General features: G+C 39.4%; 1 pseudogene; it reads right to left on the bottom strand.

Annotated features, from left to right (window-relative positions):
* Nucleotides 1–2,183: 2,183 nt before the first annotated feature.
* Nucleotides 2,184–3,473, bottom strand: LOC706462 (small ribosomal subunit protein uS5m pseudogene; annotated as a pseudogene).
* Between the last annotated feature and the right edge of the window lie 10,022 nt (nucleotides 3,474–13,495).

The raw sequence follows: 13,495 nt of genomic DNA on the forward strand, positions 1-13,495 counted from the left end.
CTCTCCTCAAAGGCATTCTCCCTTGTGAACTCTAGCCACCTCGACTGCCCAACTGCACCTCAACTCCAGGAGATCACCAGGTCCTGATGGGGTAACACTTCCTGGAGCCATAGACTTTCTCCAGATAGTAAGTACAGATAATTTTGCTTCTCCTCTCCAAAGGATCATTGTCCTTTGTTGCTTAAAGTTCATTGTCTTGATATTTGTTAGATATTTAAGGAAAGAAGGTAAACTAACAAGACAGGTAACTTTCAGGAAATAACTATCTTACCCTAGCAAAATACCACAGGGGGTTTTAAAAAAAAAAAAAAAAAAAAAAAAAAGGAGTCCCACTCTCACCAGATAATGTCACAGGCCGAGAACTTTCTTCATCATCCAGCCTAACATGGCCTTCTCCCTATCCCATGGTGTCATTAGGGTGCTCTGCCTACTTCCAGCAGAAAGGCATCAGTGGAGGTCTCGGGTAGAGCCACATTAGGGATCCTGGATCTTCATCCTCACTAGGCAATAATGAGGCAGTGCCCCACACCAGCACTGTCAAAGGAAGCATGCTGAGAGATTTAAATAACTCCCAGAGTTTCATAACATAACAGTGAAGATGTCCAGGATACAACCAAAGTCACTCATCTTAACAAGAACCAGGCAATTGTAAACTTGAATGAGAAAAAACATCAAGGGATGTCAACACTAAGATGATACAGATACTGAAACTTTATAACAAGAATTTTTTTTTTTTTTTTTTTTTTTTGGAGACAAGGTCTTACTCTGCCACCCAGGCTGGAGTGGTGTGAACAAGGCTTACTGTAGCCTCAACCTCCTGTGATCAAATGATCCTCCCACTTCAGCCACCTATGTAGCTGGGACTACAGGTGCACACCACCATACCTGGCTAACTTTTAAATTTATTTTTATTTTTTGTAGAGATGAGGTCTCACTTTGTTGCCCAGGCTGGTCTCAAACTTCTGGGCTGAAGCAATCCTCCTGCCTCAGTCATGCAAAATGCTGGGATTACAGGCATGAGCCACCACACCCAACTGATGACAAGGATTTTAAAGCAGCCACCATAAAAATGCTTCAGTGAGTAATTGTGAACACTCTTGAAGCCATTAAAAAAAAAGTCTCAGCAAATAGGAAACCTCAGCAAAGAAACAGGAGACATAAAAAAGAAATCAAATGGAAATTTTAACTGAAATATACGATGATAGCCAAAGTTAAAGTACTGCATGGATGGTTCAAGAGCAGAATGGAAACAAAAGAGAAAATAACCAGTTATCCTGAAGATAAAACAACAGAAATTACCTAAACTGAGCAACAGAGAGAAAACAGACTGAAAAAAAAATAAACAGAGCCTCAGAGACTCACGGTATGATAATAAAAGATTTAACATTTGTCATCAGTGTCCCAGAAAGAGGACGTGGGTTGGGCAGAAAAAGTATGCAAAGAAATTTAAAAAGCATATATATTCCACAGAATGAGTAAAAACTTTTGTAAAGCACGTATCTGATAGGGGGCTTATACCTAGAAACTATAAGGAACTCAATAATGACCAAAAAAACCCACAAACTTTTTAAATGGGCAAAAGCTCTGAATAGACATTTCTACAAAAAACATATATAAATAGCCAATAAGCATATGAAAAGATGTTCAACATCATCATCCATCAGGGAAATACAAGTCAAAATTACAATGGTGTAAAATTAGTCACCATTTAACATTCCCAATAGTAGCCTACAAGCTTCTGTTTCCACTGTGGAAAACAGTTTGGCAGTTGCTCAAGGTAGTCAAGTTACTTAACTGCTCTGTAAAATGAAGTTAATCACATTCACTTTGGACAAATGAGTTAATATATATTAGCTATAATAATTATAGCAATTATTATTGTGCATATTATTATTGATTGGGTCAGACTATTAGCCCTGTCTCCCTAATTCATTTGCTTTTGCTATTTTGGATGAATATTTAAAGTAGTCTTGAACTGACTACTTATGTAAAGGTCCTATCACATTGGCATATACCATGTGCTCAGTAAACGAAAGCTATAATTATTCATTTCTAAACAGTTTAAAGATTAAACTTTCCTAAAAACAAAACAAAAAAACCAAGGCAACACCCCAAGCTGTGAGGGGCTGAGTCTTTCCTAGGTGCGGGGCAGCACAGGCACTGGCTGCACAAGGCCAGGGAGGTTACGTGGTGGCTCTCTTTAAACCAGGCCGCACAGAGCGCTTCTCTCCCTGCGCAGTCTTCATGTCTTCCCAGTCCAGTTTGATGTCTGGAACCTTATCATTTGTCTCCGGATCCTTACTCAAGGCCCCCTGGGAGAAGGCAACCAGGATGGGCAGAGGGCCACATTCCTGGATTTCCACAACATGGAGGCCCTTCTTAACAGCCAGCTGTTGATGGGTTTTCTGTCTGGAGAGCCCACGGAAGAGGCCCCAGGTAAGGCTGAGCCTACTGACAGACCCAGAGACCTTGGCATACATGTCGTTGATGCCAGTGAGCCTGCAGATGGTAATGATGGCCCTGTGGCAGTAGAGGCCATAACCTTTGGGTTGTTTCTTCATCTTGATACGTGTCCTTTTACATCTTAATGAAATATCATGGAATATTGTAGGGTCTTCATATTGTTCTATATAATGCAGATAGTGAACTGCTCTGTTCTTTGCTTTCCTAAAAGTGTCCACCCGTTCAATGGTTTTCACAACAGCAAAACCTGCAGCTCCTTTTCTGTTCCCCACAGCCACCAGGACATGGACCGATTTCTTTCTTCCCTCTTTCCGCTGTCATATTGAAAACATTTCTTACCTCAAGTATCCTGGTATCAAAATCCTCATATGTTTCTCCACTGGGACCAGGGTCAGGCAGGCCAAGACTGACGCCTCTCCATGAGTTTCCACTCCATCCTGGCTCCCGTTTAACCTTCATCTTCCTCTTTAGGCCCCACTCTTCTCTCTGCTGGATCATGTCCGCCTCCACCTTCTCCCGCTCTTCCTTGCGTCTTTGGGCAATGGTTTGCACTGCTCCATTTTTCATAAGAGGGACATTCAGATCAGGCCACAGAAAACAGTAACGCCCTTCACCAATGATCAGACCCCGGTTCAGATCCTTTCCTTTCTTCTTTTTAGTTCTTTTGCCTCTTCCTTTTCTTGCTCCAGTACCAGTCCCTGCCAAAGTACCTTTCCACAGCTCAACTGCCGTCAATTTAGTGAAGAAACTGTACGCTGTATACTGGGCGCATCAGGTGACTGGGGGAAGAAATAACAGCATTGTGTCTGCAGCACATGGCTTAAGCTGGCCTAAGGAGGGGTGTCTCTGGTTCCCATTGATGACAAAGGGCCGTTGCTGAGAGAGGTCTTCCATGCCAAAATGGAAGCTGTTGGTAAGGTGTTTAGGGAAAGCTACCTCCCCAGTAAATGACCCGCTGTCCCGCTGCACAGCACAGGGAGGCAGCCCACAGTGCGCACCGCCGTCACCATGCTGGAGCCCGAGCAGCGCTTCCGTTGTGCTTTAAACCTATTATTCTGTTAGAGTAGTTGTGGCAAAGTAAAATAACATTTGGACTTTTGATATTTACCTACTTATTTATATCTTTAATCTTAAATATTTTTAGTATAAATGTATACGAAAGGAGAAACAACTCTAAACTTCTTTCTCTTTGGTTTTGTGACCTTAGATCCTTGATAGGAATACTCTTTTTAGTTCAATAGATTGAAGGATAGAATTTCATTCGTTAGCAGAGAAAACAATGTGGGTCATTTTACTAATAAAAAACCTTGAGGAATAATATTTTATGTCCTCAAGGTCTTTCTGGCTCACATTGTCATAAGAGTTACAAAAACAAAAAAACTTTAAAAAATTACAGTTTTTCGGGATCTGTCTTTTTAGGTTCTAATGTTTCACACTAATTCAGATGGAGACTTTTCCTATTCCCTAAAGACATTCTCCTCTCTAACAACAAGACTCAAAGTTTTAAGATGAACTCTCAACTACAATTTAGTGAAAAGTAACCAGAAAAGAAGTTTCTGACATTTTGGACTGGATGAAAGAAAAATCCCCCCGTTTTCTCTTTTGCTTTAAATGAAAAGAATATAAATTATAGAAAAGTAGTCTCAAGGATATAGTATTTTAGCTAAGGATTTCTTTTATTAACATAGGGATTCACTTTGCCTTTGAGTCTTTTGCAAACAGCATTGGAAGTGAAATAGCTTTATAAAAAGTTACCTTAGCCTACAGAGGTTAATGAACTTATTCTGTAAAAAATTTAGATTTTGTATATTTTAAAAACCCTAAATAATCTGGTCAGATGTTGTGATGGGTTGAACTGTGCCCTCCCAAAAGATATGTTGAAGACCTAACCCATAGCACCTCAGAATGTGAACGTATTTGGCAATAAGGCTGTTGCAAATATAATTAGGATGAGGTCATACTGGAGTAGGGCAGGCCCTTAATCCAATATGACTGGTGTCTTTATGAGAAGACAGCCATATGAAGACACGGAGACACAAATTGAGAATGCAATGTGCTAATGAAGGCAGAGGATGGAATTATGCTGCTACAAGCCAAGAACATCAAAGATTGCCAGCAAACACCAGAAGCTGTGAAGGACTTCCCTGCAGCTTTCAGAAGGAGCTTGGACCTGCTGACATCTTTATTTCAGACTTTTGATGTCGAGAACTGTGAGGTGATACCTTTCTGTTGTTCTAAGCCACCCAGTTTGTAGTATTTTGTTATCAAAGTCCTAGGAAACTAATACAGCTTCTAATAATAATCATCATTTTTTATAATCTTAGAAAAAGAAAATATACCATAAATGAGATCCTACTTATGTAAATATCAGGAGACCTCAGAAAGTCACTTGGCAATGCTGTGACCCATGATCTTTTAAAAAAAATCTGACAATTTTGTGTTATAATGTAGAAGACTATGGTTTGGATAGAGCTCCAAGTATCCTTAACACATGATGGGAAGAATGTGGTATCCTGCACAACTGCTGTATTCTTGCCCTGGACCCAGTTGCTTCTTGAGCCCAGAGGTCCTCAAACTCATGTATAGAAACCCCATCTCAGTGGGATCTCTGCATTTCCTATCTACCTTCCTTTTCTTCCTACTTTCCCTTGCCTCATTAAAACAACAACAGCAGTAAAAATAACAACAACAAAACCCAACCAGGATGTAGATGGGTCACCAATGATATAACTGATTTGTTGTCTTATTTCATCTATTTTATCCACCCCCCCAGCTTTATTGAGGTAAAATAAAAAATAAAATTTATCTACATATATTACAAGATGTGAATGTGATAACTTGAGATACATACACATTGTGAAATGATTACTATAATGGAGTTAATTAACACATCCATCACCCTAACAGTTATGACTGTGTGTGTATATTTGTGGTAAGAATACTTGCAATCTCTTAGCAAATTTCCAGTAAACAACATAGTATTACTAACTGTAGTCACCAGACTGTATGTGAGATCCCCAGAACTTATTCAGCTTATAGCTGAAAGATTGTACCCTTTGACAAACATCTCCCTGGGCAACTACCATTCTACTCTCTGTTTCTATGAGTTTAACTAGTTTAGATTCCACATTGTATTAGGCTGATCTCACACTGCTATAAAGAAATACCTGAGACTAGGTAATTTATAAAGAAAAGTGGTTTAATTGGCTCATGGTTCTGCAGGCTGTACAGGAAGCATAGCAGCTTCTGCTTTCGGGGAGGCCTCAGGAAACTTTTACTCATGGCAGAAGGCAAAGCAGGTGCAGACACAGGACAGAGAGTGGGGAGGTGCTACACACTTTTAAACAACCAGATCTCACAAGAACTCACTATTAGAACAGCACCAAGGGGATGGTGCTAAGCTATTCTTGAAGGATCTACACCCAAGATCTAGTCACCTCCCACCAGGCTCCACCGCCAACATTGGGGATTACAGTTCAACATAAGATTTGGGCAGGGACAGAGATCCAAACCATATCAAACATATAAGTGAGTCTATGCTGTATATATCTTTCTGCGTCTGGTTTATTTTGCTTAGCATAATGTCCTCTAGGTTCATTTATGTTGTCACAAATGGCAGAATTTTCTTTTTCATGGCTGAATATTCTATTCTATTGCACCACATTTTCTTTTTCTTTTTCTTTTTTTTTTTGAGATGCAGTCTTGCTCTGTCACCCAGGCTGGAGGGCAGTGGTGCGATCTTGGCTCACTGCACACTCTGCCTCCTGGGTTCACGCCATTCTCCTGCCTCAGCCTCCCATGTAGTTGGGACTACAGGTGCCTGCCACCATGCTTGGCTAATTTTTTGTATTTTTAGTAGAGACAGGGTTTAATCGTGTTAGCCAGGATGGTCTCGATCTCCTGACCTCGTGATCCACCTGCGTCAGCCTCGTGAAGTGCTGGGATTACAGGCGTGAGCCACTGCACCCGGGCTGCACCACATCTTCTTTATTAACTTGTTGATAGACATTCAGATTGTTTCCATGTCTTGGCTATTGTGAATGATGCTGCAGCGAACATGGAAGTGCACATATCTCTTCAGGATCATGATTTCATTTCTTTTGGATACAATGACCAGAAGTTGGATTGCTGGATCTATATGGTAGTTTTATTTTTAATTTTTGGAGGAAACTCCATAAATTAGAGTTTTGGAGGAGACTCCATGCTGTTTTCCATAATGATGGTACCAATTTATATTGCCACCAACGGTGTACAAGTGTTCCCTTTTATCTACATTCTTGCCAACACTTGTTATTTTCGTCTGTTTGATAATAGCCATTCTAACTGGAGTGAGATTATATCTCATTATGGTTTTGATCTGCATTTCCTGAGTGATTAGTGATGTTGAGGATTTTAAAAAATATACCTGTTGTTCATTTGTATATCTTCTTTTGAAAAGTATCTGTTTAGGTCCTTTGACCATTTTTAAACTGAGTATTTAAGTTTTTTTTGCTATCAAGCTTCATGAATTCCTTAAATATTTTGGATATTAACCCCATATCAGCTGTATGGTTTGCAAGTATTTTCTCCCAACAACAGATTGGTTTTTAATGTGATAAATCCATAGTTTTGCCCAACCTTTGAAATAATTAAAACATGCAGGAATCCAGACTGGCAGCCACTTGGAGAATGTGCCTCCAACTCTTTCTGGGCAGCACCTTAAGAATTGCTGTGATAATTACCTAGTCGTGGTTCTTAATTCTGGTTGCACATTAAAAATCACCTGGGAAGCTTTGAAAGCCTTCTCACTCTAGACCAATTAAATACAAAATTCTAGGGACAGGGCCTAGGCACCAGTGATTTTTTTTTTTTTTTTAAAGATCTTCAGGTGATTCTAACATACAGCCAGGGTTGAGAACCAGTGGCTTACTGTCATGTTGGGTTACTGTTGGAGCCCGAATGCCCTAATAACGAGAAGCAGAGGTGAGCACCCGCTCTGCTCCTCACAGCCCTCTGCTTTTTGTCTGATTGCAGTTATGTAAAGCCCAAGTGGAACTAAGACTAAGCCTGGTAATTGTCATGGCAATGCCCTAGATTTTCCTATCAAATCCAATCTTATTTAGGGTGGGAGACACAGGAGTGACTCTTGTGAAATTAAAGTACTTCTGCCCCTATTTAGAATATTCAGCATTAAATTTGACAGAGTTTTGCCATGAAATTTCGAATACCAAAACTTTTAAAAACAGCAGATCTCACCTGATTCGCAAAAGTTTATCATTAATTGTAAAGTGTGCTTGATCACACAGAATTATCTAGGCAATCAGCATCATGCATAGCCTTTAATGCCTCTGTCTGCTGAGCATGGGTTCTGCATATTGATCACAAATTTGAAAATTTCTCTGCTTATGCCTCATCACTCCTGTCTTTGATTGAGTATAACATAAATGGAATTTGAAAATCGTGGAGCTGTGGGAGACCTGTGGAAATCATTTTGTCTAGTTCTTTGCCCTTACAATTGTATGTCTAATCTACTAACACAGTCAGGCTACCAAGGTCCCTTGTTAAATTCATGAATGCCCTAGCATGGACAACTGCAACATCCTTCTAACTGGTTTCGTCCTCCTATCCCCCCTTTCTCCATGTTACAATCAGTAATCTTTCTAAATACAAATCTAATCAGGTCACTCTCTTCTTTGCTTAATATTCTTTGATGACTCCCCATTTACCTCAGGTCCAAATTTAAACTCCTTAGCCTCACCTACAATCTGTGAACTGATCTAACCTTGTCTGCCTCTGTGGCTTCATCTCCTAGAGCTCTCCTTTCTCACTCTAAATTGCAGTTATAACGGGATTCTAAACGTGCTCAATGTAGTTCTCCAAATGTGTCCTCTATGCCACCATACATTTGCACATGCTGTTCTTTCCCTCTAGGATGTTTTAGAATCTAGAAGATTGGGTGCACGGTACTTATGTCCTGAAAAAGAAGCCTTAGTATTTTGTTTTTTGAATAAGAGTTTCACAGTTACATAACAAGAACAAGGTCAAATGGATTGAGAATAGAACTCTCTGGGTTTGGTGGTGGTAGTGTTGGTATTTCAATGGCCATAATGGAAGAGAGAATGATTTCTTTATCTCTATCTATCAATCAATCATATCTATCTAATCTATCGTCTCTATGTATTATATCTGTCTGTCATGTATATCTAGCTACCAATCAACTAATAGTTGTATCTCACATATAGAGATTTAGATTAGTCACACTCCTCAGTTTATGGTATGTTATTACTGCTAGTCCACACAAAGCTGCTATTTAGTTTTTTTTTTAAACTCTATTAAAACTTCTATGGACATTCCTCACTCCTATTTTTCTCCTCCCACATAAGAAACTATTCCAATGTATTTAATGAGGATCTTTTTATTTGTATGTATTCTTTGGTGTCCATATATTTTAACATTTCTTTTAACAGTACTGTGTTCTATATCTCCTATATATTTCTTTTTTACTGTTTTTAATATCATACATGTTGCTATATGCACATCAGATCTGTGGCTTTTTAACTTCTGCAACAATCATACTTCAGCTATCCACCTTCACTTCCTCTATGCCAGGTAATGAACACTCAGATGGACCCCAACTCTCTGTCCCTACAAGCAACATTGAAATGTATATTTTCTCAGATGTCCCTTTTTAAATGTGAGAGACTATATTTGGGACAGGTACTAAGGAATGGGTCCTAGTTATGTGCACACCCAATCTGACCAAATGGTGCTATAGAGGTACCAAATTGTGATACAGAATGTGGGCCGATTTCCATGCCCTCCAGAAGTGCATGATATCCCCACCTCTCCACCAACACTTGGCATTTCCCTGCTTCCTAATATCTGCACATATTACAGGAGTAAAGTGATGCCTCATTTGTTTTGTTTTTGTTTTTTTAAGTAGACTTAATTTTTAGAGCAGTTTTAGATTCACAGTAAAATGGAGCAGAAGGTACAGAAAGTTCTCATAGCTTTCCCCCATGCTTCACTACTCTCTTCCATAATCAACATCTGGCACCAGAGTAGTACATTTATTACAACTGATGAACCTACATCTACACATCATTATTACCTAAAGACAGCAGTTTTCATTAGGGTTTTCTCTTGGTGTTGCATGTTGCATAAGTTTTGACAAATGTATGATGACCGGTATTCACCATTATAGTATCATACACAATAGTTTCACTGCTTTAAAAATTCTCTGTGGAGACAGGCACAGTGGCTTACACCTGTAATCCCAGCACTTTGGGAGGTTGAGGCTGGTGGGTCACCTGAGGTCAGGAGTTTGAGACCAACCTGACCAACATGGAGAAACCCTGTCTCTACTAAAAACACAAAATTAGCTGGGTGTGATGGCGCATGCCTGTAATCCCAGCTACTCGGGAGGCCGAGGCAGGAGAATCACTTGAACCTGGGAGGTGGAGGTTGCAGTGAACTGATGCAGAGATTATGTCTTTGCACTCTAGCCTGGGCAACAAGAGCAGAACTCCATCTCAGAAAGAAAAAAAAAAATTCTCTGTGGTTGGCCAGTTCACCCCTTTCTTCCTCCTTGTCCTCTAGCAACCACTGATCTTTTTGCTGTTTTCATAGTTTTATTTTTTCCAAAATATTGTATGGTTGGAATCATAGAGTACATAGCCTTTTCACATTGGCTTCTTTCATTCAGTAATATGCGTTTGAGGTTCCTCCATTAACTTTCATGGCTTGATAGCTAATTTCTTTTTAGTGTTGAATTATATTCCTTTATTAGATGTTGTCTTCATCCACTTTGTGTTGGTAAAACAGAATAACTGAGAATCTATAAAGAAAAGAGGTTTATTTAGCTCACAGTTCTTCGGGCTGAGAAGTTCAAGGGCACTAACCTGGCCTCTGGTGAGGACTTCCATGTCACATCATAACATGGTGGAAAAGTTCAAAGAGGAAGGGGGCACATGCAAAGAGAGAGAATCAAGGGGCTTCCTAATTTTATAACAACCCACTCTTGAGGGAACTAATATATTCCTGGAGAAGTAGCCCAGTCTCACCAGAATGAGAACTCACTCCCTACTGTGGGAATGGCACTAAGTCACTGATGAGGAATTTTCCCCATGACCCAAACACCTCCCACTAGGCCCCACCTCCCAAAACCACCACATTGGGGATCAAATTTCAATGTGAATTTTGATGGGAACAAACAAATAATATCCAAACCATAACAGATCTATCACAGTTTATTTATCCATTTACCTACTGAAGGATGTCATGTTTGCTTCTAAGTTTTGGCAATTATGAACAATATTTGGCAATTATGAATAATTATACAGTATAAATATATGTGTATGGGTTTTTTTGTGGATATAAATTTTCAATTCATTTGGATAAATAACAAGGAACATGATTGCTGCATTGTATGATAAGAATATATTTAGTTTCTTAATAAACAGCCAAATTGTCATCCAAAGTGGCTGTACTATTTTGCGTTCTCAGTGGCAGTTCCTGTTCTTCCATCTTCACCAGCATTTGATATTGTCAGTCTTCTGAATTTTGGCCATTTTTATAGGAGCATAGTAGTATCTCAATATTGTTTGAATTTGTGTTTCCTTAATGAAGTATGATGTGAAATATATTTTCCTATGATCATTTGCCATCTGTATATGTTCTTTGGTGAGGTGTCTGTGCAGGTCTTTTGCCCATTTTTATTTTTAATTAATTAATTAATTTATTTTTGAGACAGGGTCTCACTCTGTTGCCTAGGCTGAAGTGCAGTGGTGTAGTTATGGCTCATTGCAACCTCTGTCTTCTGGGTTCAGGTGATTGTCCCAACTCAGCCTCAAGAGTAGCTGGGACTACAGGTGCAATCCACCATGTCCTGCTCATTTTTGTATTTTTAGGGTTTCACCATGTTGGCCAGGCTGGTATCAAACTCCAGACCTCAAGTGATCTGCCCACCTTAGCTTCCCAAAGTGCTGGGATTACAGGCATGAGCCACCACACCCAACCTCATTTTTAAATCGAGTTGGTTATTTTCTTTCTTTCTTTTTTGTGTTTTGAGACAGGAACTTGCTCTGTCATGCAGGCTGGAGTGCAGTGGCATGATCATAGGTCACTGCAGCCTTGACCTTCTGGACTTAAGCGGTCCTCCCACTTTGGCCTTCCAAAGTGGTGGGATTACAGGTGTGAGCCACTGTGCCTGGCTGGTTATTTTCTTATTGTTTAGCTTTCTTATTGCTTCTTATTGCTTATCTTCTTTCTTTTTTTAAAATTTCCAACTTTTATTTTAAGTTCAGGGGTACATGTGTAGCATGTGCAGGTTTGTTACATAGGTAAATGTATGCCATGGTGGTTTGCCGTACAGATCATCCCATCACCCAGGTATTAAGCACAGCATCCATTAGTTATTCTTCCTGATCCTCTCCCTCCTCCCACTGCCCACTGGCTCCAGTGTGTATTGTTCTCTATGTGTTTTCGTGATTCAGTTCCCACTTATAAGTGAGAACACATGGTATTTGTTTTACTGCTCCTGTGTTAGTTTGCTAAGGATAATGGCCTTCAGCTCCATCCATGTCCCTGCAAAGGACATGATCTCATTCCTTTTTATGGCTGCATAGTATTCCATGGTGTATATGTACTACATTTTGTTTATTCAGTCTATCATTGATGGCCTTTTAGGTTGATTCCATGTCTTTGCTATTGCGAATAGTGCTGCAATGAATATACATGTGCACATATCTTTAAAATAAAATGATTTATATTCATTTGGGTATATAACCAGTAATGGGATTGTGTGGTCGAGTGATATTTCTGCCTCTATGTCTTTAAGGAATTGCCACACTGTCTTCCACAATGGTTGAACTAATTTATACTCATACCAACAGTGTAAAGGTGTTCCTTTTTCTCCATAACCTTGCCAGCATCTGTTGTTTTTTGACTTTTTAATAGTAGCCATTCTGACTGGTGTGAGATGGTATCTCATTGTGGTTTCCATTTGCATTTCTCTAATGATCAGTGATAGTGAGCTTTTTTACATATGTTTGTTGGCCACATGTATGTCTTCTTTTGAGAAGTGCCTGTTCATATCCTTTGTTCACTTTTTAATGAAGTCTTGTTTTTTCTTGTAAATTTGTTTAACTTCCCTATAGATGCTGGATATTAGACCTTTGTCAGATGCACAGATTGTAAACATTTTCTCCCATTCTGTAGGTAGTATGTTTAGTCTGTTGGTAGTTTCTTTTGCTGTGCAGAAGCTCTTAAATTTAATTAAATCACATTTGTCAATTTTTGCTTTTGTTGCAATTGCTTTTGGTGTCTTTGTCATGAAATCTTTGCCTGTGCTTATGTCCTAAATGGTATTGCCTAGGTTTTCTTGTAGGGTTTTTATGGTTTTGGGTTTTACATTTAAGTCTTTAATCCATCTTGAGTTTATTTTTGTATGTGGTGTAAGGAAGGGGTCCAGTTTCAATTTTCTGCATATGGCTAGCCAGTTCTCCCAGCATCATTTATTAAAGAGGGAATCCTTTCCCATCACTTTTGTCAGGTTTGTCAAAGATCAGATGGTTGTAGGTATGTGGTCTTATTTCTGGGCTCTCTATTCTGTTCCATTGCTCAATGTGTCTGGTCTTGTACTAGTACCATGCTGTTTTGGTTACTGTAGCTATGTAGCATAGGTTGAATTTGGTGAGCATGATGCCTCCAGATTTGCACTTTTTTAGTTCTTCCTATCCATGAGCATTGAATGTTTTCCCATTTGTTTGTGTCATCCCTGATTTCTTTGAGCAGTGTTTTGTAGTTCTCCTTGAAGAGGTTCTTCATTTCCCTTGTTAGCTGTATTCATATATATTTTATTCTTTTTGTGGCAGTTGTACGTCGGACTTTATTCATGATTTGACTCTCTGCTTGCCCATTGTTGGTGTGTAGGAATGCTAGCGATTTTCGTACATTGATTTTGTATCCTGAGACTTTGCTGAAGTTGCTTATCAGCTTAAGAAGCTTTTGGGCTGAGGCCAGGCATGGTGGCTCATGCCTATAATCCCAGCAC

The sequence above is a fragment of the Macaca mulatta genome, chromosome 6, assembly GCF_049350105.2.
Source record: "Macaca mulatta isolate MMU2019108-1 chromosome 6, T2T-MMU8v2.0, whole genome shotgun sequence".
NCBI classification, from domain to species: domain Eukaryota; kingdom Metazoa; phylum Chordata; class Mammalia; order Primates; family Cercopithecidae; genus Macaca; species Macaca mulatta.